The 27,284-nt window shown below is 43.2% G+C and overlaps 1 protein-coding gene across 8 annotated transcripts in view; it reads left to right on the top strand.

Annotated features, from left to right (window-relative positions):
- Positions 1-8,433: 8,433 nt before the first annotated feature.
- The window catches only part of IL34 (interleukin 34), a 68,676-nt gene continuing 49,825 nt past the window's right edge, over positions 8,434-27,284 (top strand). For 2 of the 8 annotated variants that reach the window (XM_069087640.1, XM_069087634.1), the window contains exon 1: positions 8,434-8,559. The gene's annotated coding sequence lies outside the window, so the exon portion shown is untranslated. The other 6 variants (XM_069087641.1, XM_069087636.1, XM_069087635.1 and 3 more) reach the window with 5 other exon arrangements.

Here is a 27,284-nt window from a genome sequence, read left to right as displayed (position 1 = left end):
TTCCTCCCTTCTCCCTTCCCCCCCTTAATAGTTTTCCTTTTGACCACCGCCTCCCTCAGTGTTCCCTTTTCGGCCCCCCTCCCTTTTTCTCCCCTTTTCCCCTTACTACTTCCCTCCCTACAAATCACTCCCACCCCCCTTTTGTAACCCTTTCCCCCTCCTACTGCCTGTAGGATATTGTTATACTTAATGAGGTATGCTATTTTTTCTTCGCATCAAGAATAACAGGAACAGATCTCATGTGAAGCTCCTCTCCCTCCCCTCTTTCCCTCTAAAATGATGTGTGTTCTCCTTGTTTACCTTTTTAAGTCACTGTTGCTTCTCGTAATTGGAGGTTGAATTTTCCATTGAGTTCTGGCTTTTTTATCAAGAAGGTCTGGAACTCTGTTATATCATTGAATGACCATCTCTTTGCCTGGAAGAATATGCTCAGTCTCGCTGGGTATGTGATCCTTGGTTGTAACCTGAGCTCTTTTGCCTTCCTGAAAATTGTATTCCACTGCCTCCGATCTTTCAGTGTGGAGGCTGACAAATCCTGTGCAATCCTCACTGTGGACCCTCGATATCTGAATTGTTTGTTTCTGGCCTCTTGAAGTATTTTCTCTTTTATCTGGTAGTTCTGGAGTTTGGCCACAACATTTCGAGGATTTTTCAGTTTGGGATCTCTTACAGCAGGTGTCCGGTGGATTCTGTCGATTTCTATTCTCCCCTCAGGTTCAAGTATCTCAGGGCAGTTTTCCTTAATGAGCTCTTGGAGAATGTTGTCCAGGCTCATTTTTTCATCATAATTTTCTGGTAGGCCTATGATTCTCAGATTATCTCTCCTGGATCTGTTTTCCAGGTCAGTTATTTTTTCTTTGAGGTATTTTACCTCTTTTTCTAATTTTTCATTTTTGTTGTTTTGCTTGACTACTTCTTGGTTCCTCATAGAGTTATTTGTTTCCATTTGTTTAATTCTGGTTTTTAGCAAATCATTTTCCTTGGTTAATTTTTGAAGTTCCTTTTCCATATCATACACTTTTCTTTTTAGAGAGATGTTTTCCTCATTATAATGCTTTTCGAATTCTGCTATTTTTGTTTTGAGAGAATTATTCATTTTCTCTTCTATCTCTCTCATTTTGCTTTCAAAGTTCCTTTTGATCTCATCTAGGAGAGCCTTCTGTGCTTGGGATCCATTCCCTGTTGAAGTTTCAGCTGTGGGTGTGGAGTCCACATTGTCTCCCTCTGAGGTTGGTTCCTCCCTCTGAGGATAGTAGGACTCTAGAGTCTTTGTCTTTGTAGTCTGCTTTCTACCCATTTTGAGGCAGGGTCCTAACTACACCCTTCCTCTAGGATCCCAAGCCTTTACTGTAGAGGGTTTTGCCCTGGACAATAGTTATTATATTTTCAGGGTCAGAGGTGGGGTTTGAATCAAGTGCGGTTCACTCTGTCATCCTCGTCTTTGGAGGTCCTGAAAGGGGCTTTTTTTAAAAAAAAGATTTCTGTGCTATGATGTGGTAGCCCCAGGAGTGTTTGCTGTCCAGTATAGGGGCCCCTGTCTTTGCTTCTTACCTTGCTCTTTCCAGTCCCAGCCCTTTGGTGATAGGCCTGGTAGTGGACCTTGTGGTTGGTGGGAATACTTGCCCTCGGAGTTGATCAGGCCTCTTCCCGGCCTGCGTCTGACACCGCGCCTTCCCGGCTTGCGTCCACGCGCCACCGCGCAGGCCACTGCGCTGTTGTCGCCGCCGCCGCGCCTTCCCGGCCTGCGTCCGTGCGCCACCGCACCACCGCTGTGCCTTCCCGGCCTGCGTCCGCCCCCGCGCATTCCCGGCCCGCACCACCAATCACTTCTTGAAAAAGATCCCCAAAAGAAAACTCCTAGGAATATTATAGCCAGGTTCCAGAGTTCCCAGATCAAAGAGAAAATATTACAAGAGGCCAAGAAGAAACAATTTGAATATTGTGGAAACGCAATCGGGATAACACAGGATCTGGCAACTTCTACACTGAGGGATCAAAGGGCTTGGAATATGATATTCTGGAGATCAAAGGAGCTGGGATTAAAACCAAGAATCACCTACCCAGCAAAACTGAGTATCATGTTTCAGGGGAAAATATGGTCATTCCATGAAATAGAGGACTTTCAAGAACTCTTGATGAAAAAACCAGAGTTGAATAGAAAATTTGACATTCAGATCCAAGAAGCAAAAGAAGCACAAGAAGGTAAACAGGGAAAAGAAACCATAAGGAACTTCTCAAAGTTGAACTATTTATATTCCTACATGGAAAAATGATAATTTAACTTATGAAACTTTTCTTAGTATGAGAATAGTTGAAGAGAATATAAATGTATATATATGTATATATACATATATATGTCTATATGGGAGGGTATATGGGTGTATGAATACATATGTGAATGTATGTATATATGTATACAGGTATACATAGAGGGCACAGGACCAATTGAATAGGAAGGGATGATTTTTAAAAGGTGAAATTCAGAGGTGAGAGAGGAATATAATGAGAGGAGATGGAGAGAGACAGAATGGGGTACATTATCTCATATAGAAGAGGCAAGAGAAAACTGTTACAATGGAGGGGAAGAACAGGAAGGCAAAAGGGAATGGATCAACCTTACTCTCATTGAATTTGGCTTAGTGAGGGAATGACACACACTAAATAGGGTATCTCCCCCTACAGGAGAGTATGGGGGAAGGGGATGAGAGGGGGTATGTTGGAGGGGAGGGCAGGTTGGGCGGGGAGGGAAGTTAGAAGCACACACTTTTGAAAAGGGACAGGGTCAAAGTAGAGAATAGAACAAGTGTGTGTGTGTGTGTGTGTGGGGGGTGGAATAGGATGGAGGGAAATATAGCCAGTCTTTCACAATATATCCACTATGGAAATGTTTTGGGTAGCTACCCACTTATAACCTATATTGAATTGCCTATCTTCCCAGTAAGGGTGGGTGATGAGGAAGGAAGGGAAAGAATCTGGAATTCAAAATTTTTAAATCAAATGTTTAAAAAATATATTATTACTGGGTGGCTAGGTGGCCCAGTGAATAAAGCTCCCACCCTGGAGTCAGGAGGACCTGAGTTCAAATCCAGCCTCAGATACTTAACACAAAAAACTAGCCGTGTGACCTTGGACAAGTTCTTAACCCCAATTGCCCTACAAAAAGCAAAATATATATATATATATTATATTATTATTATTATTTATTTTTACATGCAACTGGAAAATAAGATATACAGGCACTGGGGTATAGAGATCTATCTTGCCCTACTAGAAAGTCAGAGAGTGGATGGGGGAGGACATAGAACAGAGCAGATCGGGGGAGAGGCTATACAGTGGGATAGCTGTTTAGGGGTGGTGGGTAGGGGAAAGACAGCGAGAAAATTTGTAACTCAAAATCTTGTGGAAATGAATGATGTAAACTAAAAATAAACATAAAATTTAATTTAAAAAAAAAGAAAAAAATTTCCTTTTTAGAGTACGATTCACTCCAGAATGTTCTCAAATAAGATTGTGTCACCAATTTAACAAACACTCCTTAAGAGTCTACAATTTTCAAGAATCTGTGCTTGGGGGGGGAGGGAAGGGGGAGTGGTACAAAGATAAAGAATGACACAGTCCTGGCCTTATGCTCTTCTAGGAGGATAAGGCAGATCCTGGGGCCAAATTGGAATGTCACAAATGCACAGGAGGGTTTCAACAGGTAGGTGTGAAAAACTGAGAAGGGACAAATTACTTCTGGCTTTGGGCCTGGGAGGTGTTCTAGGAAAACAGCATGTACAAAGCAGATTCTGAGCTGCACCTTGGAAGAAGAGAAGGATTTCAGCATATGGAGATGAGAAGAATGATGCTTCCCGTCAGTGGTGCGAGCCTAAATTGGTACCAAAGCCGAGTTCAGAGAAGGGCTCCATTAGCTTTGAAGGCACCCAGCCTATGCTTCAGGTTTTGGAATTGACCTAGATAAGTCATCAAACCATCTTGTATTGTGGATAGCCCTTCTCCTGCCTTTCAAGGCATTCTGGCTGAGCCCATCTGAAATATTCCCTTCCATTCCTACTGACAGAGAAGAGTTATTTCCTTTAGTGGACTCCCTTACAATGGGGGAAGGGGCTGCTTGGGTGGTATTTGTGAATTATGCACATCCCAGCTTTATTCAAAACCAGATGTGGTTTGAAGGATGCTGACCCAGGCTATCACCCTTTTAATAAAGGGAAAAAATAAAGAAAAGAAGCATAAGGCCAAAAACAATTTCAAAGAAATAACAGGAGAACAAGACCTCTTGCTCCCAAAGCCTCTTTATAACAGATAGCCTTACAGACGCTATCTACTCCATGTCCCAGGAGGTCTATGTTATGAAGCTTCACAGTTTCTCAGGTAGGGAAACTGAGGCTCCATGAGGAAAGCCCTTCCTCCTCCCCCTTAATGCTGGTGACCTCTCTGAAATTATTTCCTCTACCTAGCTTATTTGGACATAATTGTTTGCATGTTGTCTTCTCTCCTTACCTTATGAGTTCCTTGAAGACAGGGACTATTTTTGCTTTCCCTTCTATCTCTAGTACTTAACATAATGCCTGGCACACAGTAGGTGTTTCATAATGCTTGTTGACTTACCCTGGGTCACATAGCAAGTCGGTGGGGGAGCTGAAAATTGAACTTGGGTTTCCTGGCTTCCTGAATATATCCATTGGACCCCACAGCCTAGCTTGCTGATGCCAAAACCTTTCAAACAAAGCTTCTCTGTTCACCAAGAATTCAGCCTTTCCTTTTGTCCTCAACTTGGGACATTCCTGAATCAGCCAAGGAAAAAAAATGTTTTCAGTCCCCCAAATCCCAGATAACTATCACAAAGTATTTGTCTAATCATTTCTATTACCTGACTTCAGAGCTGTAATTAGGGTTGGGCAATTGGAATTTCCCCCCAAGGCACTGAACTGGGAGTATGCACTTGTTCTCTCACCTCTTCTCCAGTTACCAGCCTCAGGGTCTAATGTGGTATACCCCACCCCTGGGGGCTGCCTGGTACTGTGGAAAGAGCACTGGCACCAGAGTGGGTGTATTTGGGTTCAGATTCTGCCTCTGATACTTACTACCTTTGTGTGCTGGAGGAAATCCTTAAAACTCCCTAGAACTCAGTGTCTTCATCTGGAAAATGAGAGGGCTTGGACTAGATCATCTCTGGGACCCCTTCCAGCTCTGGATCTGTGATCCTCTGAACTCCTTGCCTCTTACCAGGGCTGATTCCATATGGTTTCTAGACCTACGGATGCACGACTCACCTATGGAATATATGGAATCTGTCAGTATTGGGTTTCTTCAACTGAAGTAGGATCCCAAATCCTTCCTGTGCCCAAGGTGAGCTTTCCCTAGCTGGGTTTCATCCTTTCCTCTCCTCAGGAAATTGCCATATGGAGGAGGTAATTGTGGTGCAGAAGAGAAGAACATACAATTACCCCTTCTACATCATGGGGGTTAGGGGTGCCCCTATGATCTGAAGAATCCATGTAAAATTTTTTGACTCTCCGTTCATACCAGAGAAGAAGTCTGAATTATTATGATATTAAAAGAGAAAATATATTAATATTATACAATACTATACATGTTTTATGCATTTCTGAGTTTTTAAACTTTTTCTGTGTTGTCTGCTGACCTTCATGCTGTCTGTGACTTCCACAAAACTTCCCCCAAATTCCCATTTAATTTCTTATGCCGACCTGCCATATATCGAAACCATGATGGGGGAAAGTCTCAGTGTGGAAGGGATAACTCTATTGAGGACTGGCATCAGAGGACCTGGATTCAAATCTCAGCTCTCCCAGTCATTCCATTTGGCCACGAGCTGAACCAGGAGCATAAAGAGTGGAAATCTGAAATAGACTGATATAGGCTGGGTGTCAGGAAATACCTCCTAAGAACTGGAGCAATCCAAAAGTAGAATGGTTGCCTTGAGGAGTGCTGGGTCTCTGGGGGGTCTTCCAGCAGAAACTAGATGACCATTTGTTGGTTATGTTATAGGAGGGGATTCATTTCATGGATAGGTTGGACTGGAGGCTGCTGATGTCCATTCTACCTCTCCAGTTTTGTAATTTTGTTTTATCTTGGAATAAGTCACTTAAACACTGAGTTGACACTGGTCTAATCATTTCTACTCTTCTATACGAAAGTCTTCAGTGGCTCTTGTTTTCTCTAAGGCACAATACAAATTCCTCAACCTGATATTTAAAGGTCTTTTTGGTCTGGCTTCCACCTGCTTTATTTCACACCATTCCCATTCGTGCATTTTATATTCTAGTCAAAATGGAACTCAATAAACCATCACCTGTCTCTTTCTCTTTGCACAGGCTGCCATACCTATCTGGAATGTGTTCTTCACCTCCCTTTGTCAGATTCCTAAACTTTCTTCCATGGCTCAGCCCAAGTGTCACCTATATTCTGATCCACTATAATGCCCTCTCCTCAATTTTCCTTGAACCATAATTATCTGCATAGTTTGGGGAGGTCCTCTCCTTTCTCCTCTCCCATTCCCTAGAAAGTAAGGTCTTTGAAATTAGGGAACTTTCCTCTTTGTCTATGTATTCCCAGCAAGGAGCACAGTGCTTAATAAATCTTGGTTTAATTTGAACTTGTTTTTTTCTCTATAAAATAAGAAGGTTGGAGTAGATGATTGCTAAGGTTTAATTTAGCCTTTTTAGGACCTGACTTCAAATTCTATTTCTGAGTCTTAGTGTGGCCTGGAAGAAATAATTTCCTGCCTCCCTGGGCCTCAGTTTCCTCAAATGTGTGTAAAGGAATTGATTTTTTACTAACCTAATCACAGATAAGGGACCATTTAATCAGGTGTCAAAGGAACTGTAAAATTCAACCACTCCTGGTGATCTCTGAGGTTAGAATGATTTCTCAAATGACTCAGAAAAAGGTAATGCCTCAGGGTGACCTTTAAAAGTCAGTTCCCTGAGTCTAGGGAACAGATTCCAAGGGGAAATCTGCCCAGCGGAGCAGAAGCCAGAGGAAAAAAAAAAACTAGGTGAAAAGAGGCTCAAGAAAAGGTAAGTTACAAAGGGACAGAACTGCAGTAGAGGTTACTTTGGGTCTATCTGACAGGAGGCATGTGGAGAACAGAAACTATAGAGGTGAACTCTCCCCCACCCCCACTTCAAATCTTAAAATCCATAGTGGGGACCTGAAACCTTTTCTTTTGGAAGGGGAAGAAAATTTTATTCACTTTTCCTGTAAATGTTTAGTTTGACTTTATAAACAGTGGTGACCAGAAGCAATTGCTTACTGAGGTTGTACTCACTGGGAAAAGCTGGGGAAAAGTGAATGGGGTAGGGCAAGGGCAGAATGTTTTCAGAGAAGACACAGATCTAACGCTGAGGTGTTTTGCCAGAAGAGCAGCCTGTGGCTGGAGGCTCAAACAAACCAAAAGATAAAGGGAATTACATATCCTTTAAGGCTACGTTCAACCTGAGGAAAACTCATTTAGGAAGACTTTAAGTAATAGAATGAGGGACAATGAGAAGTTGTTGAATAGTTCCAGACACTTCACTATCTATCTCCCCTAACCCTACATTGCTACATGAATATAATAATGATGAAAAAAAGCCTTCCTTTATTGAAGTGCAAAGAAGGCAGGAGAAAACCAAATGATCTCAACCCAGACTTGAGGGCTTCCCCCTGCCTCGGAGAATTGACCAAGGATGACTTGTGGTTGATCCTCTGCCAAGAAGGTGTGCTTCTAGCCAGCCTATTCAAGAGGTACACACCAAGGGGAATGAGGTGCCCGTTTGGGCACCACCTTCTGCCACTCTAGTACCACCCTTTGTTATCACTATTGCCAAGAAGACATTCAGGAGGAGGAAGCCTGCCAGACAGGTGGGAATCGCTGTTTGTGCCTCCTTGGCAGGGGAGCACTAACAAAGGGTCGGACCCTGGCTCCATGTGAAATAGGCTCGACTAGATTGGTCCCTGAGGTCCTTTTCTACTCTAGACCGATAATCCTCAACTCCCGGGATGGGGCCACAAAGATGGAGAGGGTGCGATTGCCTCTGCCAGCCTGGCCTTGTCTGTCTGGAGTGAGCAGGCTAGCAAACGCTACCCACATATGCAGAAAACAACATTCTGGATGATTCCCGAATAGCTGCTTTCAACCCACAGCGCTGGAATCTCCGGGATGGATGGTCCTCCTTTCAAGGGCGTTTTTCTGAACCCTGGGGAAGAATTCCCCTCCGCTTTCCGGGAATTCTCAGGGTTTCTGGCTCGGACTGATGCTGCCGCTGCCACCACGCACCGCGGCTCTGAGTCATCTGCGTGGCAAGCAAAGCCTGGGAATGAATGTGCGAGACCCTCGCGGGAGTCAGCCCTAGCGCCGGGCGGGCGGGCTGCAGGAGGGCAGGGAGGCGCGCGCCTGAAGGCGCGTGACCGAAGAGTGGGGGGGGGGGGGGGGGGGGGGGGGAGGGTGGGGAAGAGAGCCCTGGAGCCCAGGCAGGCGAGCAGCACGGCCCCGGCGCGGAGCGGGCACGGGCTCAGAGCTGCCAGTGGGACCTGCTGCGCCCGGCACAGCCCCAGGTAAGCAGTGCGTGCGGAGGTGAGGTGCTGCGCTTAAAGTTTGGGTGTGCGAGCCTGCCCACGAGCGTGTGTGCATGGATGTGTGTGTGTGTCCGTAGGCAAGTTGGAGGGACCTCGGAGACTATTGGAAGAGTTGGCCTTGGGCACCACCGGTGGGGAGCCTCTGAAGCCGGGCCCCCTGCTGCGACCCCTGGGCTGGACTGAGCTGAGCTGAGCTGGTCAGGGCTGGGTGACCGAGGGGAAACCCACGCCACGCCGCTCTGTGAGCGAAGCCCGGGCGAGTTGCCTGACAGCCGAGGCTCCTGCTCTGGCTGTAAGTGGCCCTGCCCAGTCCGGATCCGCAGCCTGCGGCCACTCTTTGGGGTAGGGGATCCCTCTAGTCGAGGGGCAGCCGGGCTCCTGACGTCCCCCCCCCCCACTTGGGCATTTAGCAAAGGTAAGAAACCCGCGAGCGGGCGCTGCAAGAGCGGAGAGCGATACCCGTGAAATTTGGGGTCTCGCTGCAGGTTACGTAAGAGCGTAGGAAGTGGGGGCTGGTGACTCCAGGGTCCCCGGACCCGAGATCCAGCCAGGTCCCGTCCTCCCTCTCTTTCTGCTTTCCCAGGGCGTCTAGGGGCTTCAGTGAATTAACAGGGCTGGCCCCTGGCCAGGTCCTGAAGGGGCGCGGGGCGATTGATGAAGGTGCGGGGCGTCGGGACTGCGCGGCTGCCTTATCGGCTGTGGGGCGGAGGTGAAGGCGCCTTGGGCTCTGCGCCCCACTGAGGGGCTGTGGGAAGGACTGGGAGCAGGGGCAGCCCACTCGGCCTCGCCCGTCCATGTGCAGACAGGTGTTAGCTGGCTCTGCTCTCCCTCCCTCGGCTGCACCTGTGTCGCCCCTGTGCCTTCGAGAGTGACAGTGACTGAGCGAGCCGTCGGGAGAGCCCCACCCGGGCAGTTGGCACCCAGCCTCTGCCTATCGGTGACTGCTGGAGCTTTAGAACCCGCTCTGTGAGTAGAGATAAGCCTCGTGCGCTGGGGGAGGGCAGCGGCTGCCTGGGACGCTCCGCCAGGCCACCGGGGGTTTCAGGTAAGGATGCCAGCACATAACCATGGGAGGGGAAGAGACTCTTCGAGGGTTTTTCATGGCTAGTCTTGGGTGACTGGGAATAATAATAACAGATGTTCTTATATGGCGCATTAAAGTTTCTGGGGGGGGGGTTATCACCCCGATATCATTTGAGCCTCATGCTAGGAGTATTATTAACTCCATTTTGCAGATGAGGAGGAAGCTGTGACTCGAGGTCCGAGGAACATATTGTGGTATATAGATAGGGTATTTTTTGGTCTTGAGGTCTTCAAGACTTGGATTCAAATCCCACCTAAGACACTTGCTAGCCGTATGATCCTGGCCCAGTCACATAGCCCCTCAGCCCCAGCTTCTCCTGTAAAATGGGGATAATCATAGCACAGTGTTTTTGCGAAGATCCAATGAGATGGCCTATGCATGGTGCTTTGCAAACTTTGAAGAGGTATAGAAATACGTTATTAAAATGAGGGGGTTGGAAGCAAGGGCCTTTGAAGACCCTTCTGAGCTCTGAATCCATGACCCTAAACCTGTGACTTGCTCGAAGTTCGTGAGTGTGTGTGTATGGGGGGCGGGGGGAGGGGGAGGGGATTCGTTGGGGAGAAGGGAGGATTTGAATCCATTTCTTCCTGGTGCCACGTTCAGGAGTGAGACTGTCACACCGTGAGAAGCTGGTTAGCACTGTCTTCTGCTGAGGTACTGGGTAGTGGAACCCTGGAGTTTATCTTTTCTTGTAACCTTATTTTGGCAGGCAACCTTTCATTCTGCAAAATGAATACAGTCCTGGGATTCTGCAGGCGGGGGAGAGGATTTCTCCTCCACATTCTTTGAAAATTTCAATTATGGATGTTTCTCTAACCTAAATTTGGGAAGGAGGAGAGACTGCTTGCTTCCTTCCATTCCATATTATTCTGAAGGTTTTTTTTTTTTTTTTAGGGGGAAGGGGAGAGAAGAGGGACATAAATTTGCACTTAAAAGACCCGTACCACACCCTTGGGACCGGAGTAGTGTTTGTAGGTGTGATCAGGAAAGGCTATATGCAAAGGACGGGGGAGGAGTTGTGAAAAGACCTCACAGTTTTGAAATACATCCTACATCCTTGACATTTGTTAAGGACGGGCAATTTCACTGCATATCTGTACCTGGAGAAAGGAGATTCAGAAACTGAGGCTTTTCGATGATTGCTTTCCCTTCCCCCAAATATTGCCGGTGACGTTCATTTGCCTCTGGACAGAGTTGACTGGTTGCTGGCACATAGTTTTTATTTCTTCTTTATTTCCTGGGATCTCAGTTTTCCCATCCTCCTCTTTGAGAATGTCTCTAATCCCTAATTAACAAATTCACTTGAAAATGAAAAAAAATTATCTTCATTATCTTTCCTCATCCACTTTAAAATATTTTGGGGGGCTATTTCCTCTCCAAACAAACCCAATCACAGAATAAGCAAAATGAAGTAAATGAAAAAGAAAATCCAAAGACAAAATTTATAAAATTATGTGAAAAAGGGATTGTGAACCTTTATGATTTTTGCTGTCATTTATTTATTGTTAGGAGTGGTGATGGGGTGGGGTGAGCCAGGAAGGCTAGGACCCCAGGGTCCTAATAATCCCAATGTTACTCTCACATCACTACCCTATGGCAGTAGGGATTATTTAATTTCTTTGTATCCCTAGTGCCCTACCACAGTGCCGGATACATAGTAGGCTTCTCTCCACCTGCCACTTTGAAATTTATAGTTTACAAAGGTTCCAAAAGTATCTTTGTAAAAGTGGATTGTTTGGAACTTGAAATCCATGGAAACAGGGTTACAAATCTGATGAGGTTCCCAGACATTCCCCAGAAAGCCATTTTAACCCATAACATGTTGACAGTGGAGCCTGAGTTCTGAATGTGGGGAACAGGGGAAGCATAAGAATACTTATTTGAACAATAATAATAAATTACTATCATTTATACAGCATTTAAGGTTTGCTAAGTGTTTATAAACATTAACTCATTCCATCCTCGAAAGAACTCTGGGAGCTAGGCCCTGTTATCTCCATTTTGTTGGTCAGTTGACTTTGCCCATGGGGTTTCTTGGCAAAGAGAAATTTGCCATTTCCTTCCCCAGTGTGCCTCCATTTTACAGCTGAGGAAACTGAGGCAGAGTTAAGTGACTTTTCTATGGTCCATAGCTAGTAAGTATCTGAAGTCAAATTTGAACTCAGGTCTTCCTAACTCCAGGCCCAGCACTCTATCAACTCTACACTTGGCTAAGAAGGAGCAGGAGAGCTGCATATGTAGGTTGAACTTATATGTAAGAAAGAAGCAATTTTGCAAAATACATTTTTTTCTTTTTTTTTCTTTTAATAAAAGGGAGAGAGTGGTGATTGGAGCAGTGTAGGGCAGTGGAGAGCAAGCTGGTTTTGGAGCTTCATACCCTGGGCAAGTCACCTTCCTTCTTTCTCTGTTTCTTATCTATAGCATGAGATATTGGACAAGATTGAGTTTTTGTAGCTCTTCAAGCTCAAAATGTACAGTTTTGTGATTTTTATAGGTCCTCTATGCCGCCCCCCCCTTTGGTTTTGTTTGATTTGAATTTCTGTATCACTTTCTCAGGGAGCCTAGCACCCTCATCAAGGAGGCAGCGGGGTAGAGTGGCCTATTGGTTAGTCTTCTGACACTAGCTGTGGGATCCTGGAACAAATCCCTCTGAGTCTCAGATTCCTCCTTCTGCAATCCTCTCTCTCACCCCTCACATATACAGTTTCTTTATAGCATCTGCCACACCTCCTACACACTTTTCACCTTCTCCTACTCACAAAGCCATCACCCTGGTTTAGGCCCATTTCTTACATCAGGTTTCTAACTGGGTGCCTTACCTTGTGTCTCACCTCACTCAAAATCATCTTCCACATAGCTGTCAGTGATTTACCTAAAATATAGTCCTCATTGAACCTGATGGATAGAGTGTTGGGCCTGGAATCAGAAGACTCATCTTCCTGAGTTCAAATCTGGTCTCAGACACTTCCTAGCTGTGTGACTCTGGGCAAGTCACTTCACCCTGTTGACCTCAGCTTCCTCATCTGTAAAATGAGCTGGAGAAGGAAAAGACAAACAACTCTAGTATCTCTGCCAAGAAAATCCCAAATGACAAAGAGTCAGACATGACTTACTGGCTAAACAACAACAAATAGTCCCAATCGTATCACCTACCCACTACCTCTCCATCCCCTCCCAGTCAGTAAATTCAGGCTCCCTATTACTTCTAAAATCAAATATAAAGTCTTCTGTTTGGCATTTAAATCCGGTCACAATCTGGTCCCTTCCTATTTTTTACATTTTTTTAATATGTCTTTACCCGTCCCTGGGTCTACTTGCCATCTTGCTTCAACCTCTGTATCTCTGTGACTTTCCCTATGCCTGAAATGCTTTCTCCTTTTGACTGTTGACCCTTAGACTCCCTAGCTTCCTTTAAGACTAGTTTAGACCTGGGATGGACTGATTCTGTTCTGAGTGATTCAAGTGGGGAAAGAGAAGGAAGGGTAAAAGGAATACACTAATGTAGAAAGGTGAGAGAAGAGGGTGAAACTTGCTATTTCTCACACTCAAGATATGTGAGAAGAGTGGGTACCCTCATGTTGGAGGAACGGGCACTAGATGAATCTCCTGCTTCTCTGAGATCAACAAAAGAATGGTGAACCCACAAAACTGTAAGATAGAAATTCATCAGACTCAATGGAGAAGCAAGTGGAGGGGGGGCATTAAGGGGAAGGATAATACAGGAGGAAACAAGCAAACAGCCTTCCTCATCCTAAGTGGGGGAGTAAAGATTGGGCTGGGGGAAGAAAAGAACTAACATCTGGGGGAGGGGGTGTTGCCCATCACCTGGGAATGGCTGAACATAATAGGAATACAATCAAGTAATATTACATCATAGGAGGAGACCTAGGAGATGATTGCAGAGAATCCTGGGTCATGGGAACTTATGAGGAGCGAACAAGGAGAATAGTTCATCCGAGGACATCAGCATTTTAAAGAACAAAAACATGAAAAGACTCAAGAACTCTGATCAATTCAACGATCAACCATGTCTTCAGAGCAGCTAGGATGAAGAGGAGTCGGACTCGGGGCAGAAAGAGGCTTGGCCAATATGGGAATTTCCTTTGCTTGGTTCTGATTTTTTGTTGCCAAATGTTTTCTTTCCTTTTGGAGGGTTGTTGGGAGGGTCTCAGAGGAGGGTTAACAGTAGTAATACCAAACAAAAAAGCCCATTGAAATATTTTTTTTAATGTATGCAAGAAAACAGAAGGAAATTGAGAGAGAAACAGCCAGGCAGGGTAATTTATTATATACTTTAAAAAAGTAAGCAGTATGATATAAAGATTCATGGCTTCATATGTAAGCTCTGGGTTCTGCTGTGGACTTGGAAATGCTCCCTCCCTTCTTTTTTGCTGTTTAAGTTCAGAATAAAAATGTCAAATTAAAAAAAAGATAATTTAAGGAGGAGGGAAGCCTTTCCCAGTCCCCTGAGCTGCTAGGGCCTTTTCTCAAAGGTCTTCCATTAACTCTGTATCTGGGACAGATTGATTTGTGTATATGCTATCTCCTCCTTTAGGATTAGGCTTTTTTTTTGCATTTTGTTTCAATTTCCCCAGAGTTTAGGCCCTTGCCTAGCACATAGTAGACACTTTTTAATTGCTTGTTGATTGATTGGTTCTATAAATCATGAATAACCATTCCTATTGTATCTCTCTTGGGGCTATTAGAGGGGAGCAAATGAAATAAAGCACGTGAGGCCCTCTGTAGATTTCCAAGCACTTTATAAATGTCCACTATTGTGATTTATTGCTTCAGACAAGCTGGAAGAGTACCTTGAAAAGAACGAGAGGCATCAGCGTCAGTATTAGAATGCTATTAATTATTATTATTATTACCACCATTACTTCGGCTGACTACTCTTCACTACTTATCACACTCCCATTACTGCTGCTACAGTGACTGCTACTGTTACCCTTACTGTTTGCTTGGTTGCTGTCCCTCGTTCTCAGAAGAGGACCCAAATGACATCGCTATGCTAACGTCAAGTTTCAATGTGTCCGACTGTGGCTGATGAGACCAATAGGAGCTCACAATGCCCTACTACAGGTTGGGCATGGCGATTACCAGCCATTGACAGCCAAGTGTGCCCAGAATTGTTTGGCATATGCTCCTAAGCTAATGACGCTACTTATGAACGATGCTAGATACACGTACAGATAAGCAATATACATATAGATGAGAGTGAAGCCAATCCTCAAGGGCTTGGACAGATGTCCATTCACCTTAACAAGGATTATTAAACTCCCTATCCACATGAAATACTTCCTGAAAATAAATTATTATTGACTGACTATGGACAGTTAGTCTTACTGAATTTAATTGCTTCAATTCCTTGGCCTGTAGCCACATCTCGGTCCTGGTAGGCAACTTGCTGGAAGTCTCAGGCAAGAGCACGGGTTGGGACAGACTTGCCTGGACGGGACAAATGACCTTTCTTGGCTTCTGGCTTTGTTTATTCCTGCTACCCAATGGAAAGAAAACAGTTGTTTGTTGTTCTTTCTTTTTTTTCTAGAGGTCACATGCTCTAGAAGAAAGACAGCTAGGTCCAAATTAGGTGAGTGGTGAATCTCCTGAAATGGTGGCATGTATTCAAATGAACACCATTCTAAAGTTATAATTATATAAAACATGATAGTGGATTCTGGCCCAGTTGAAACATGGTGTGCTCATTTCAAATAATACGAACACTGGAGGGGGTTCATTATTTATGTTATTTGGGACTTATATGCAACACTGGATATAAGGGAACAATGCTTCATCTATCAATTTTTAACATTCATTAAATTTTTTTTCAATTCCAAATTTTCTTCCTCCTGCCCCTTCTCCACCCATTTAGAAAGCAAACAATATTTCACTTATACATGTGAAATCATGCAAAACATTTCTATTATTTGCTGTATTGCAAAAAAAAAAGCAAACAATAAAAAGCAAGAAACATAGAGTGAAAAAAATATGCTTCAGTCTTTACTCAATTGATCAGTTCTCTCTCCAGAGGGGGATGAGCATTTTTCATCATTGGTCCTTCGAAATTTTCCAGGATCATTGTCCTGATTAGAATAGCTAAGGCTTTCATAGTTGATCATCCACCATATAATGTTGCTGTTACTGTGTAACAGCTTTGCTTGCAGTTCATGTAAGTTCTTCCAGGTTTTTCTGAAAGCTTCTTGATTTTCATTTCTTATAGTTCAATAGTATTCCATTACAATCATATACCCCAATTTGTTCAGTCATTCCCCAATTAATGGGCAAGATGGGCATCCCCTCAATTTCCAATTCTTTCCACCACCAAAAGAGCTGCTAGAAATATCTTTTTGTTTGCCTTTTCCTTTTCCTTTGATCTCTTTGGGGTACTGACTTGGTAGTAGTAATGTTGCTGAGTCAAAGGATATATACAGTTTTGTAGCCCTTTGAGCATAGTTCCAAATTTTTCTCCAGAATGTTTGGAGTAGTTTACAACTCCACTAACAGCACATTAGTGTCCCTATTTTTCCATATCCAAGGCAGAATTCTTGTAATTAATTGTCCTCTTTGGGGATTAAATCTCTAGGCATCTACTAGGAAACCATTGGCTATTGTGACTTAAGGAATTGGGCCAAGGAAATTCCTGTGGGATTGGGTCCAGCATTTCTGGACCAGTGACATGCCACTGATGTTTGGATAATCTAGAGAGAAAATAAGATTTTAAAAAAGTTCCAAACCTCTGAAAAGTGCTCAATGGTACATATTTTATAGGACAATGAGTCACAACTAGTTTTGTTTATAGAATTTCTTGAGAATTTCTTAATGCTCTTTGAGAAAATTAAGATACTCTGGAGGGTTGCAAAACCAAGGTTGGGAGTTTTAGGTCAGAATTTTCTCCAGAAGGGGAAAACCAGGGCCATTAGGAAAGACCTGCTTTTTTATTGTGGGGTTTGGCATAACTGTGAAAAGAGGCTACATTTTTTTTAAACTCAGCTACAAAATCTCACGCCCTAAAAAAGAAAAATGCCAGCCCACATCCCAAGTGATAAAAATGTTCTTTGACTTAAATATTTCCCTGTAGTACCAGAGTTGTTCCATCATGATGGACTTTTTCTTTGTAAGATAAAGCAACATACTTAAAGGTCTTGTACGTTATTTGAATGTTTGTAATCACTGGTAAGCAAAGGAAAGAATATTCAAATTATTCATGTTTTAAACTATTTTAAATAAAAATAAATAAAACTTTTAACAATAGATACTAATAACCAAAAAAGCATTGTAATTATCCAACTAAAATTTGAATTACTTACATCTTAAAAGTTATATTACATTACATAGGAAAATAGTATTATAAAATACACTAAAAAAAAAGAAGAAATACATCTGTTCAGGCTCTTCTTCCATATATATGTGTCTCGGTTTTCTCGTCAATGAAATTAGGATAATAATCCTTTCCCTTCTCCACCAAAGTTGACTCCATTTTTTAGCTTGGCTAGAAGACAACTTTGGGTTCTTGGAGGTTAGACCATAGATTTCAGTGGGCCTTTCTTTATTATATTGGAAGAATTCAGTACTTAAGTAAATGCTTGTAGAGTAGATGACTGACCAAGATGGAAAGGCTTCACCTATGACCCATTTAATGGCAGTCATTTAACGACCGAATTCACTAAGATTGGAGGAACCCATTACCAAATTAGCCCTGAGTTGGGTGGTGATGGCATCTTTGAACACAGCAACCCCTGAAGACCATCTGCTAGGTTGGTGAGGGGATGAAATTGTTGGAGGGTATATTAGGCCAGTTAGTGAAGTCTCTGACCCATGGAGTCCCATACTGAAAGAATCCTTGACTTGCCCACATCACAGGGTGGTCATGAAGAATAAAGAAGATCACATAGGCAAAGCACTTTGTAAACAATGTAAGTGAAAGCAGGGATGCTTTCATCTTGATGTTTAATTTGTTATTTGTGTTGGAGAGCACGGAGGGGATGTTTCTTGCACAGAGTGGGGATAGGTACCCAGCAGGAGGGCATGAGAGGAGAAAGGGAGAGAAATGGAAAGAGATGGAGGGAACAGACACAGAATTGTTAGTGTGATTGGGTTCAGTCAGTCAATAAGCATTTATTAAACACATACTACATGCCAAGCCCTGTGCTAAGTGCAGGGGATGCAAAGAGTGTTTGCTCTCATGAACTCACAGTGTGATGGGGGAGAAAACATAAAAAAACCCCAATGATATACAAAGAAGATCCATATACAGAAACAATTGAATTAATCAAGAGAGGGAAGACACCAGAATCAAGGGGGATTGGGAAAGCAGGTTGGATTTGAGCTGGGATCTGAAGGAAGCCAGGGAAAGTGGGAGGTATAGATGAGGAGAGAGAGAGCATTCTAGGCATGGGACATAGCCACTGAAAATGGCCAGAGCTGAGAGATGGAGGGTCTTATGCCAGGAGCAGCCAGTGCCAAGGCATTTTGCCTATGTTGGGGGAGGAGGTTGTTCAAGGTGTCTTTAAAAGACAGAGAAGATGTGGAGAAGAGATTGTGAAAGACTTTTGAGTACCAAACAGAGGATTTTATATCTGATTTCTGGAAGTTATAGGGAGCCATTGGGGTTTATTGAGGTGTGCGTGTGTGTGTGTGTGTGTGTAACTGCTTTAGTATCTTAAGGCTCTGTTATTTGGTGTAGACAATTCCTTCATCTTTGCAGATTACAACTCATCTACTTTTATCTTACTCCTAATTTATTGGCAGAAGGTAGGTAGGTGGCACAGTGGATTGAGCATTGGGTTTGTAATCAAGGAGACTCATCTTTGTGAGTTCAAATCTGGCCTTAGACACTAGCTGTGTGACCCTGGGTAAGCTACTTAACCCTGTTTGACTCAGTTTCCTCATCTGTAAAAAGAGCTAGAGAAGGAAATGGTAAACTACTCCAGTATCTCTGCCAAGAAAACCATGAAGAGTTGAACATGACTGAAAATGACAAGGTCCCTTGTACAAGGACACCTCCACAATGAGAGTGTACATTTGAGATTAGGACTCACCACCCTCTATGGCTCCCATTTTTCCCAGAGTCACCTTTTCCTAGCCCAGAGGATGGTTCTGTTCTTTGTTGCTCCTGTGTTTCATTTCCTTCCTTCCTTCCTTCCTTCCTTCCTTCCTTCCTTCCTTCCTTCCTTCCTTCCTTCCTTCCTTCCTTCCTTCCTTCCTTCCTTCCTTCCTTCCTTCCTCTTGAGCTACTATAATTCTGCTTTGTTCATTGAGCACAGCCCCTTCTTTGATGCTGGTATGTCATGGTGGGTGGTCCTGTGCCAGTATCTCCCATGTCGTGCAATCAATTCCAAAGTTCTTCAGAGAGACCTTGAGAGTGTTCTTGTATCACTTCCTCTGACCCCCATGTGTGCATCTTACTCTTGTGAGTTCTCTGTAAAATAATCTTTTAGGCAAATGTACATTGGCATTTGAATAACATGGCTAGCCCTCTCTGAAGTAGAGTTTGAGTGCTTGACAGTTTAGTTCAAGAAGGGATTTCAGTGTCTGGTATCTTATTCTTCCAGATAATTTTCAGAATCTTCCTAAATCAATTCAAATGGAAACAATTCAGTTTTCTGGCATGGTGCTGGTATATTGTTCAGATTTCACTGGCATACTACAATGAGGTCAGCACAATGGCTCTGTAGACCTTCAATTTGGTAGTCAGTCTCATATTCTCTCCTACACTTTCCTTCAAAGCCTCCCAAACACTGAACTAGCTCTGGCAATGTGTGCATCAACCTCATCATCTATGTGTACATCCCTGGAAAGTATACTACCAAGATAAGTGAACTTATTCACAACATTCAAAATTTCTCCATTTGTTGTAACTGATGGTTCCATGTGTGGATGGTTCAGTGTTGGCTGGTGGGGAACCTCTGTTTTCTTGGTGTTGTCAGGTCAAAATTAACTTAAGTGGTAGAGAATTGATTCATACTCTGCATTGAGGCTTCATTGAGTGCATGATCATCTTGGAATAAAAAGTCAAGCACCAGCTCTCCCTCTACTTTAGTCTTGGTGTATAGCTTTTTCAAGTTAAATAATTTACTATCACTGTGGTAGCTGACCTTGATGTTGGTTTCATTCTTGTTGAAGGTATCTGACAACATTGCAGGAAACATCATGCTAAAAATCATGGGAACAGACATACAGCCTTGCTTCATTCCACTACTGAATGGGAAAGTGAGAGAGCACTGGCCATTATCCAGAATCTAGGCAAGCATGCTTTTATGAAATTGATGTAAAATACTGATGAACTTCTCTGGGTAACCAAATTTTGCCATAATTTTCCACAAACCCTCACGATTGACAATATCAAAGGCCTTGATAAGATCGATGAACTTTGTGTGCTGACCTCTGTTCTGCTCCTGGCATTTCTCCTGTGGCTGTCAGGTGGCAAACACCAGATCTACCATTCCTTGGACCTTTCTGAAGCCACACTAATTCTTGGGTAGATGATCATTTTCCAGGTGTAGGATCAGCCTATTAAGGAGCACTCTGGCAAGAATCTTGCTAGCAATGACTAAGAGAGAGACCCACCCTATGATTGTCACAGGACAATCTATTTCCTTTACCAAGATGGAGGATCCTTGAACTCCTGTGGAATAACCCTCCTCTTGCTGTATAACCCAGAAAATTTCATTAAGCTTTCGTATGAGCAGAGGACCCAGAGAACCCCTTGCCTTGTAAATATCAGCTAGAATAGAATCAGCATCAGGTGCTTTGCCACAGGAGAGGAGCCTAATGGCATTCAAAACCTCTTCTTCAGTTGGAAGTTTGTCTAGAGAGGGATTGATTTCAGCCTTAGGAATATGGTCAATGGCTTCAGCATTGATTGATGATAGTCTATTGAGAACACTATGGAAGTATTCAGTCCAGCTCTCCAAGACCATGTCCTTATCACTAAGCAATGTAGAGCCAACAGCACTGAGTATTCAAGATTCACTATCAGTCTTTGGCCCATAAATAGCCCTCATGGCATCATAAAAGCTCTCTGGATTGTTACTTGTCAGCATAAAACTGAATTTCATCTGCCTTCTTACTGAGCCAAGAATCCTGCATCTTTCTAATCTTTGCTTGCACTTTAATTTTTTTTAATACTATTTTATTTTTTCCCCAGTTACATGTCAAGACAATTTTTAGCATTCATTTTTACAAGATTTTGAGTTCCAAATATTTCTCCCTCCTTCCTTCCCTCCCCTCTCTTCTTCCAAAAACAGTAGGCAATTTGATATAGGTTATATGTGGACTGTCATGTAAAACATATTTCCATATTAGTCACAGTTGTGAAAGAAGGAATGGATCAAAAGAAAAAAAAACATGAAAAAGAATTCAGTGAAAAAAATATGCTTCAATCTGTATACAGCGTCCATCAGTTCTTTATCAGGATGTGAATAGCATTTTCCTTTTAGAGGCATTTGTGCTTTGTCTTGGATCATTGTGTTGCCCACAAGAGCTGTGTCATTCATCATACAATGTTGCAGATACTGTATAACATGTTTTTCTGGTTCTGCTCATTTCATTTTGTAACAGTGCATACAAATCTTTCAAGGTTTTTCTGGAATCTGCCTGCTCATCATTTCTCCATTCATTCATTTACAACAGCTTGTTCAGCCATTACCCACTTAATGGTCATCCCCTCAGTTTCCAGTATTTTGCCACAACCAAAAGGGCTACTATGAATAATTTTGCACTTGTAGGTCCGTTTCCCTTGTTTATGATTTCTTTGCGATACAGACCTAATAGTGATATTTGCACTTTGCTTTTGGTGGAATTTAATGCTGCCTTCTTAGAGATGGACAAACTATCCTGCTAATAAACTTTGTTTGTTGTTTATCAGTTTCTGAATTTCTCCATCACTTTTGTCAAACCATTCTTGTTGCTTGTAGCATTCTGGCACAACTGAATAGATGAGGTACTGTACACCAAATCTCTGAAAGCTGTCCACTCCTTTTCTCCTCCTTCTTTGCCAGCTGTGTATTGGCTGAGCTTTTCCTCCAAGTTAGCAATGAGCTGTTCACACTTAGAGAAACACTCTGTCGACCCTAAGTCTTCCGGTAGTTGTCTGGCTTTGGGGCTGCCACTTTTGTTGAATGCAAATATTTAGCTTGGGGAGAAGTCTGTGATCAGTATAGCTCTCTGTGCCACACATTACCTTTCTCACTGTCATATCCTGTCTTGTCTTTTCTCCTTGCAATGACATAGTCTTGCCAATGTTTGCTGTGAGTGTGCATCCATGAAATTTTATTGCACACGTCTTCAAAGGACTGTCCCTGTTCCCAACTTCGTTTCTCCCAGGGACTCCCTGCCAAGTTTGATAGTCTGGGTCTACTCTGGTGTTAAAGTCACCCAGAATTATGAGCCTGTCCTCTTTCAGCACACTGATGATGAGGGTCTCTAGGTCTTCAGAAAATTTAGGTTAGGATATGCCTGTGTAAGAGGAGACACCGGAGCTCAGCCTTGAAGGAAGATGGGAATTCTAAGACATGAAGGTGAGGAGAGAATCTGTAATACTACCCTCAAGGTCTGTGACACAAGGTTGTTAGTATAGTCATATTAAATATAATTACATTATAATATAGAAACCTGTCATCATGATACTATGTCATATATGATCATAGAGTATATGTGATATTATATTATGATACTATATTATCCTGTAATATGATAATAAAAGCCTTAGAAGCTTGAATAGCTTAAAATCACACTAAGACCTTAAGGACACTTTGTATAATAAATAATAATAATAATAATTTATGTATATCATATAATGATATCATACCACAATACTGTGTTATTATTATAACATGGCTCCTCTGTGTATGTGGGTACCCACATTAATATTTATGGCCTGTCACTTATAGCTTGTCAGCTTGTTTGAGTGTTGTTTCCACCCCGAAAAGGAAGCTCCTGGGGGCACTGAGTGCCAAGCATTCACTGAAGATGGTGATTGGCTGCATCGAGTACTTGAAGAAGCTTCCAGAGGGCAGTTGCAGGCTCTGTGCTTTTTAATCCTTGAAGCCTGGAACTCACAGAGAGAGAGAGAGAGAGAGAGAGAGAGAGAGAGAGAGAGAGAGAGAGAGAGAGAGAGAGAGAGAGAGAGAGAGAGAGAGAGAGAGAGAGAGAGAGAGAGAGAGAGAGCAAGTTTGAGCACTGAGTTGGGAGGAGGTACACAGGGTCTTTTCTGATCAACGTCCCCCCCCCAAGTAATTGAGGGCAGTGGGTGGGGGTGAGGTCAGATCTTGTTGAGGCATCAGCCAGGTCTTATCTGAATTTGGGAGCATCTGGATCCATGGAAAGTCACAGGATTTAGAGCTGGTACCAACCTTAGAGATCACGTAGTCAATGCCCTGATTTTACAGAGAAGCAGACTGAGGCTCAGAAAAGTATAGTGTAAGTATTTAATAAGTATTTGTTACATTTAATTAAACTGAACCAGCACCCTGAGAAATAACAGTGATGCTGGTCCAGATTCCTCCTCCTGTTTAATGTAACAAACATTTGTTGTTTAGTTGTTTTTCAGTCATGTCTAACTCTCTGTGCTCCCACTTGGGCTTTTTCTGGGCAAAGACACTGGAGGGGTTTGCCATTTCCTTCTCCAGCTCATTTTATAGATGAGGAAACTGAGGCAAACAGGGTTCAGTGACTTGCCCAGGGTCACACAGCTGGTAAGTATTTGAGGTCAGATTTGAACTCAAGTCTTCCTGATTCCAGGCCCAGCACTATTCACTGAGTCACCACCTAGGCCTTACTCTTGTCATTTGTACTGTTTGCCATCATGCATAAAAATGATTCAAGATTCTTTGAAAAGATAGAATAGAGACCACCCTCTAATTATAAATGTCAAGTTGGGTGTGATACAGGGAGATGTATGCTTCCCAAAGGCTGATCATAAAGGAATTATAGTATAGAAACCACACTGGAAAAAGATTTCCTAGAGATGGCAAGGTTTTCCAAATCGTCCTGTTTCCATGTGACATCATTAGATTGTAAGCTCCTTGAGGGCAGGGGCTTTTTGTGTAGCACAGTGCCTGGTACATAGTAAACACTTTATAAATGTGAACTGATTATATCAAGTTCTGCAACACTGTAGACTGTCTTGATAGAGATACATAGTCATTCAAAAGAATTTGACCTAGCCATCCACACGGGAGAAAACCAAGAATATGTGTTATTGAGATTATGACATGCAGTTAAAGGGATAACTTTTAGAGCTAATCTGTGAGAGAGACAGATGCACACACACACATACAGACAGAGACAAAGGCATACACATAAAATGTTTGTGTATCATTTATGCCATTAAATAAATATAAAATAACATGAATAGGGAAATGATATTGGGAGATCAGGGAATGCTTCATGGAGGAATTGGTATCTCAACAGGGACTTGAAGGAAGATCTAAAGATTCTGAGAGATGGTGTGGAGGAGGGAATGTATTTGGAGGACAGGGAACACCTCATACAAATGCACAAAGGTGGGAGATGGAACATTGAAGTCTGGACACAGCTGTTAGACCCGTTCGGTTAGAATATAAGGTGTATTTGACATGTAATAGCAACTTAGTGTGACCCTGGGCAACTTACTTAACCCTATTTGCCTCAGTTTCTTTATATGTAAGTCAAGCTGAAGAAGGAAATGGTAAGGCATTTCAATATATCTGTCAAGAAGAAAACCCCAGGGGTGGCTAGGTGGCGCAGTGAGTAAGGGCACCAGCCCTGGAGTCAGGAGGACTCGAGATCGGTTCTGACCTCAGATACTTAACATCCACACACACACACAAAAAAACAAAAACCTGGCCGTGTAACCTTGAGCAAGTTACTTAACCCCAATTGCTTTAAAAAAAAAAGAAGAAAACCCCACTGGATTTTCTGGGGTCACTGAGTCAGATATGACTAAACAACAGAAAGGGTTGGGATCCTTAGCCTGCCAGAATTACTGATTCACAGACAACAGGAATACTGAGTGTGCATCTTCTCTAGTCAGTCAAGAGTTAAGGACTGATGAAGATAGGTTTTTGAATACCTGTGCCAGCTGCTGAAAACAAGAGGCAAAAGGCTCTATTATGTCTCCATAGAGGGTGGTGGCTCATGTATCTCTACTTGTGTCCAGAGGTGGTCTGGGATCCTCTTTTCCCACCCCCAGCCCTCTGGAATTTAGGTTGGTGTGGGAAAGCCCCAGTGGAATCCTGGGGCAGAATAAATCTCTTCTTGCTTCACTCTTTTGGTGCTGCCTCCTGCACTGTGCCACCTGTCTGCCAAATTATGCTGTATGAATGTGATGGAACATCATGCTGAAATGATAGAGGTGCTTTCAATGAAACCAAGGAACTTGAAAGAATTGATGCCGGGAAAATTAAGCAGAACCAAGAGAACTATTTATGCAGTAACAACAACGCTGTAAAGACAAACAGCTCTGAAGGATTTAGGAGCTCCAATCAATGTGATGCCAAACACAGTGGCAGAGGATCCCTCATGAAACATGCTTCCCACTTCCTGACAGAGGTGATAGACTCAGGGCTCAGATTAAGACATATTTGGGGCATGACAAATGGGAATTCGGTCAACAAAATTGGTTACTGAACATTTTTCAGACCTAGGCTGTCAAAGGACTAACATTAGATTATTGTAAGGTCTTTTTCTCTTTTTTTTGGTCTTTTTGGAGGGGGGAAGGCAAGGAAATTGGGGTAAAGAGACTTGGCCAAGGTCACGAAGCTAGTTAAGTGTCTGAGGTAGGATTTGAACTCAGGTCCGCACGACTCCAGGGTCGGTGCTCTACTCACTGCGCCACCTAGTTTCCCCCTGATTATTTTAAGTTCTTGAGGATGGGGACTGGCATTTGTCTCTTTTTGAATGCCCAGATCTTAGCACAATGCTGGGAACATAACAGGCATTTAATAAATGTTTATTGACTGATTGAAACTGCCAGAGCAAATATCCTGGTAGTACAAGGAAGCTTTTCCTTCCAGGCCCAAGAGAAAAAGCTAGGCAGACAAGAAGAAACAGAAATATCAGTGACACTGATATTTATTCTAGAAGGGGCATAACCCTGGATTTTCCCCTACAGAATCCTTGAAGTAGGTCATGCTCAGACCCAGGGACTTAGGGGACCAGAGAGCAGTTTTGTCAAACTCTTGAACTCCTGCAGGGAATTGGAAAATAGGAGGAAGAAATTGGGAGGAGGGGGAGGGAAAGATGATTGTGAAATCCCTTAGGTACTCAACATAGCCGCCCTTTAAGCATGATGCTTCCTGGGTCAGCCTTTAAACTTATTCGGGTTGGAACGAGCAAGCCATAAATACTGTCTAACAGGTCTAGCTGGAATTAATTAACTCCTAGCCCTGGGAAAAGAGATGCTTTGGGTGCTACAAACCCTGCCTCCTGTTGCCTTGATTCCTGGAAATGACTCCATTAGGCCTTAAAGTGTGCCAGCTCGTTTGTCTGGGTAAGCATTAGATAGTCTTCTGCAGGCTAAACCTTTACTCTTGCAGGGGCTCAGCTGGAGGGGCACTGGCCTGTAGAACAGTCCCCTTCAGCTGCTCAGAAAGTGCTTAGTTCCCTGATGGGCCTTTGGGGGTCATGTGGTGTGGAAGTCATGGACAGCAGCTGATTGGAATCACCTCTGAGAGTCCGGGCTAACATCAGAAGTGAGCTGTGGGTTTTTGTTTTTTTTCATTTTCATTTTTTGCTGCAGCTGTTATGGGGCACAGCCTGATAAGCCTTCAGCAGCTGGCTGCCCACACTGGACCTTCTGGGACACTCCAATCCCAGCTTTCTCCAGAGGAGAGGAGTAGGGATGGGAGCAGGGTGGGGCTGGTTTTGATGGAGTATTCAAGGCTGAAGTCTGAAAGGAGTGGTTCCGTGGAACTAGCTGGCTGAATATGTTTGTGAGAATTCAGCATTTCTCAATTGAACAAGAATTGACCAAGTGCTCCCTATGTGCCAGGCACTGTGCTAATGCTGGGGATGCACATAGAAGGAAAAGGAAAGACAGTCCCTGCCCTCAAGCAACTTCTGTTCTGATGGAATTTCTGTACCATTTTATTGTTAGAATGTTCTGCCATAAACAGCTATCTGGGAACTGTATGTTCTATGTGGAGGGTGAACTTTCTACCTTCTATGAACTCAATCAATGTATATGTTACCAAAGGATATCCTTTCTGTCTTCCTTTGGTCTATGAACATCCTTGCCTCTCTCTCTCATTCCATTTCAACAGTAGCTTTAGAGCATGGTGTAGGAAGGGGGTAGGAGAAGGATGCTGGAGGCTGGTAGTATTAGGTGCTGCTGTTTCTGATCACAAGCTGTACTCTGGTTTCCTCTATCTTATCATGACTTATCCTTTCCTCCAGGGAACCCCTACCTGGCCACAAAGTCTAAGACAGATTAGGGAGCTTGGCCTCTGTGTTAGATATTCCATTAAAAAGAGAGAAGGAAAAAAGAAAAAGAAAGGAATACACCTTGTTTAGCAGTGCTTCATGGCTCCTATATGCTTGGTTGAAGGTGCTCCCCCCCCCCATCCTCTCTAGGCTGTAAATTTTTCCATTGTAGTCTTCTCTAGGGCAGAGATGCTTTTTTTCTTTGTAAACGGTG

This window comes from Petaurus breviceps, unplaced genomic scaffold, assembly GCF_028583685.1.
Source record: "Petaurus breviceps papuanus isolate PSGF00001 unplaced genomic scaffold, PetGlider_PUasm1.0 182, whole genome shotgun sequence".
NCBI lineage: Eukaryota > Metazoa > Chordata > Mammalia > Diprotodontia > Petauridae > Petaurus > Petaurus breviceps.
The sequence above is the reverse complement of the archived record's forward strand: the minus strand, read 5'-3'. Positions and strand labels throughout refer to the sequence as shown.